The sequence below is a fragment of the Mustela nivalis genome (assembly GCF_964662115.1).
Source record: "Mustela nivalis genome assembly, chromosome: 3".
NCBI classification, from domain to species: domain Eukaryota; kingdom Metazoa; phylum Chordata; class Mammalia; order Carnivora; family Mustelidae; genus Mustela; species Mustela nivalis.
Window position 1 is genome coordinate 10,113,799 of NC_139022.1, and position 4,718 is coordinate 10,118,516.

The 4,718-nt window shown below is 44.2% G+C and overlaps 1 long non-coding RNA gene across 1 annotated transcript; it reads right to left on the reverse strand.

Moving 5' to 3' along the window:
• Positions 1–321: 321 nt before the first annotated feature.
• Positions 322–2,365, reverse strand: LOC309861296. The gene is made up of 3 exons (XR_014309850.1): positions 2,187–2,365; positions 1,934–2,053; positions 322–409 (listed from the first exon to the last, which is right to left on the reverse strand). It is a non-coding gene; the product is annotated as an uncharacterized lncRNA (long non-coding RNA).
• Positions 2,366–4,718: the final 2,353 nt, after the last annotated feature.

Below are 4,718 nucleotides of genomic sequence, written 5' to 3' on the forward strand. Positions count from 1 at the left end.
AATCAGTGAGTAACTATAACTTCATCTTTTCCAATATCCCCCTCCCCCCGACCTTTTGTCTTTAATGGCCATGGGCAACAGGGACAAAGACATTTTTTAAAAACTTACAGAGACCTACTATGCTCTACTATCTTGGCCCGCATGGGCCACTGCAAAGGGATTCTGTGAACCATGTACTCAGATGAATGAAAGGTCATTATCTTCAAAAAGGCAGGGGCAGTGATAGACACAGGAACCAAAAAAGCAAGAGTTAATGGACCATCAGAATAATGGAGTACCAACACTTTTTTGTCCTTGGCTTGAATCCTCAATGTCCAGTGTCTCAACAGAATTTTCATTTTGGTCTCATCTGACTCACTTTTCCACCCCTTGGGCCAGTTGGCAGTTATACTGAGAACTGGAAATTTTCCTTAGAAGAGAAAAAGAGTATTTGTCAGGTAAACCAAGGAAATGTCCATTATAGGAAGTTAGGCCTTTTGTCATGGTACTCCCTTAGCACTCTCCTGACTGTTAAAGAAAAAAAAATTTGTGACACCCATTAAAGACAGTAAGGAAGATTTTATTCAAGGGATGCTACTACAATGGGATTTTATTTTATAGTATGGGAGAGAAATCTGGCTCAGCTCAGACAAATGGAGATTTACAGCTAAAAAACATGGTGGGGGTCACTGAATGTAAAATTAAGATGGAACATCAAGGGTAAGGATGAAGGGATTCTGGCTAAACCATCTGGACAGTAATATTGTTGAAGGAAGGCTAGGGTCATAAACTATTGAGATCAGGGGATAAGGAATTTTTTTAAAGACTTATTAATACATTTTAGAGAGAGGGAGCAGGGGTAGGGGTAGAGGGAGAGGGAAAGAGAATTTTAATCAGACTCTTCACTGAGCATAGAGCCTGAGGTGAGGCTTAATCTCAGGACCGTAAGATCATGACCAGAGCAGAAACCAAGAGTCAAACGTTCAACCAGCTGCACCAACCAGGTGCCATCGGAATAAGGGATTTGATCAGATATTAACCGTTATAGGTACTGAAGCACCTGGGTGGCTTAGTTGGTTAAATCTCTGGCTTTGGCTTAGGTCATGATCTGATCCCAGGATCAAGCCTGACATTGGGCTTGCTGCTCAGTGGGGAGTCTGGTTCTCTCTCTCCCTCTGCTATTCCACCTGCTCAGGCTCTCTCTCCGTCAAAATAAATAAATCTTAAAAAAAAAAGAGTGGTAAGATACCAGGGCTGAGAGATAAGGAATTTGATCAGATATCAAGAGTAGGATAGGAGATTGCTGAAAAATTGACTAAGCAGATTTCTTGCTAAAACTGGGCTAAGTGGGCGGAGCCTGAGGTCAAGGCTGGACAGAAAGAGGACTCAGAGGAACTTGACTCCAGTCTGGTCAAGAAGAAAATCTTCATCATCCATGACCATTGTATTTTCTGCAGTCACACATTTTACTAATTCTTTTATCAGACATTCAGTGAACGAGAAACATGAACACAGCAGCAATAATATAACAAATGTAAGTGCTCTAGCAGAGACAAAGGCAGTATAGGAATCCACCTCATCAGATTTAGAATATGCATGACTCCATGACTGAATTACTATCACTGCTTGACTGTTGAGATTAAGATGTAGTACAGAGGATCAGAGGGAAGGGAGGGAAATCTGAATGGGAGTCATCAGAAAGGGAGACAAACCATGAGGCACCTTTAACTATAGGAAACAAACTGAGAGTTGCTGAGGGGGGGAGGGGAGTGGGAGACATGGAGTGACTGGGTGATAGGCATTAAGGAGGACACGTGATATGATGAGCACCAAGGGTTATCCACAACTGATGAGTTACTAAATTCTCTGAAACCAATGATGTACACTCTAATGTCTAATTGAATTTAAATATCTAAAAAAGACACTTAAAAAAAATAGATGTAGCATAACTCACAATATCCTTTGAGTGGAAGAATGTGCGGACTTTCCACAACTCTGCTGTCCAAGTCCCATGGCTAGTAGCCACATGTGGCTAATGACCACTTAAAAGGTGGCCAGTTCAAATGGAGAAATGCTGTCATAGCTTCTCCCAGTTCCCCACACTGAACGCATTGAAGAATCAAACTATTGGGTTAAGGATGGCGAGGGGCATTTAACAGGACCCAGATCACAGGAGCCATATTGAATTGCAGGACCAGGGGTCTTACCAGTGACTAGGTATTCACTCCTCTTGAGAGGCTAGCTCCTTGGATCTCCCTCTTCAATCCTCTGAACCCATGTCTGGCATCAGTAACAAAAGTAAACATAACGTATCGCCCTCGTTTATTTTTTACTATTATTTGTTACAGAGGAAGAGAGAGATCACAATCAAGGGGAGCAGCAGGCAGAGGGAAGGCAGGCCCTCCACTAGAGCCTGGTATGGGATCCAATCCCAGGACCCTGGGATCATGACCTGAACCAAAGGTAGATGCTAAACTGAGTAAGCTACCCAGGCGTCCCTTATTGTCTTTCTTTAAAATTTAATGTATTCTCTCTCCCTCTCTCTTTGTCCCCACTCTGTCACTCATACTCACACAATCACAGAGTCACAGACAATAGCAAGGTATTTCCCATTCTAATTCGCTAAGGCACTATGAGCTTAAGCTCAACAGAATCACTTTGCCAGCTGCTGCTCTACCGTGCCCTGATCCCTTCTCTATCCCCAAGCTCGATCTGTAACTCAAGTGTCATGGTGGTGGCTCTTTCGGCCCTCCCTCCACAAGGCTGTCATCAGCACACTCTTCCCCGTGGCTCCACTCCCCGGCACTGGCTGCCTTTGGTCTACTGGTATGCCCTCTCCTAGAGCTTTTCCACTCTCCCTGAGGGGAAGACAACCCTTACTTCTCCCCTGTGGCTGTCACGTATCCGCTCTATATTGTGACGATCAGCCCGATTAAGAGATTGGGAACTAAAAGACCGGCTTCTGCTTATGGAAAAAACTAACTCTGGGGCTTGGGACACATGACAGCAGCACATGGTGATAGAACTGAGATGGTTAGGGAGTTAATCTGCATTTTCACATCTGGTCAGCAGCAGAACAAAGAGGACACCCCAGATCTCCTATCTCCCAGAACAGTACTCTTCAAGTAACTTACAGCACCATCCTTCTCCAGCTTTGGAAGTGGCACCTTTCCAACCCCAAATCTTGATTCTAGGCAGCACTCCGAGAGATACTCCCTCGAGAATCACCCCTGGCTGGAAGTAGTGGTTGGCCAAGGCCTCCCAAATATCTTCCCTTCAGAGTTGCGCTTGCATCAAACTCAAAACTGTGGCACATACAGGACTTTCCTGTCGGCCTCTAGCTCTAATGACCTATTGGACTTCAGAGGTGCTCTTTTATACCCACTTACCTTATAACATCAACGTGTGACTCCTCTAGAATTCTCTCCATGGTTTTTCTCCTGTACTAATTGTTATGGACTGAATTGTGTCCCCACAAAAGTCATATGAAGAATTCCTAATCTCCAGTGTGACTGCATCTGGAGATAGGGCCTATCTAGAAGGAGGTACTGAAGGCTTGGTGAGGTCACAGGAGTCCTAATCTGCTAGGACTGGTGTCCTCATAAGGGGGAAACACATGAAAGCACTCCCCCTACCTCCCCTTGGGTGCCCACAGAGAAGAGGTCATCTGAGGGCACAGTTGAAAAGATAGTAATCTATAGACCAACAAGAAAAGGCTCACTGGAGACCAACCTCGCTGGCACCTTGATCTGGAACTTCTGGCCTCCAGATCTGTGAGAAAATACATTTCTGCCATTTAAGCCCTCCAGCCTGTGTTTGGTATAGCAGCCTGAGTAGACAAAAATATACTGATAAAGCCTTCTTTCAACCTTGGGAGAAACTTTCTATACACTGTGCTCCATGCTTTTGGGTCTAACCCTTCTCTCCATAGCCATTGCTAATATTTGAGCCAGAGAAGTCATAAATACTAGGAATGTTGGAATTAGATAGGGGATCTATAACCATCTAACTCCGTATCCCCAGCTGTGAAGAATTAACACACAGACACACACACACTCACACACACACACTAAATAAGTGGTTATCCCACTTATTTACATTGGTTATTTCTTGATACCCAAGCCCACATGCCAGCTCCCCTTCAGAGTACTAACCTCACTATCTCCCTGTGACCTACCCACCTCCATGCAAACCTAGGACCTTATACCTCAACTCCTGCCAAGCTAACGACAAAAGTTTATGATTCAGTTCCTATCTCTCCTGCTTTATTCATGACCTCTTAAAGTCTAGTGACCCATCCTCCTCTTCTTTCTAAAAAACAAAACAAAACAAAACAAAACCCACTGCTTCCTGGGAACCTTTCAGATTTTTAAAAAATTTTTAAAAATTTTTTATTTCTTTTCAGCGTAACAGTATCCAGTGTTTTTGCCCCACACCCAGTGCTCCATGCAATACGTGCGCTCCCCAGTACCCACCACCTCGTTCCCCCACCTCCCCCCCACCCCTTCTAAATACTCAGATTTTCAGAGTCCATAGTCTCATGTTTCACCTCCCCTTCCAATTTCCCTCAACTCCCTTCTCCTCTCCATCTGCCCTTGTCCTCCATGCCATTTGTTATGCTCCACAAATAAGGAAAACCCTATGATCATTGACTCTCTCTGCTTGACTTATTTCACTCAGCATAATCTCTTCAAATCCCGTCCATGTTGCAAAAAAGTTGGGTATTCATCCTTCTTTCA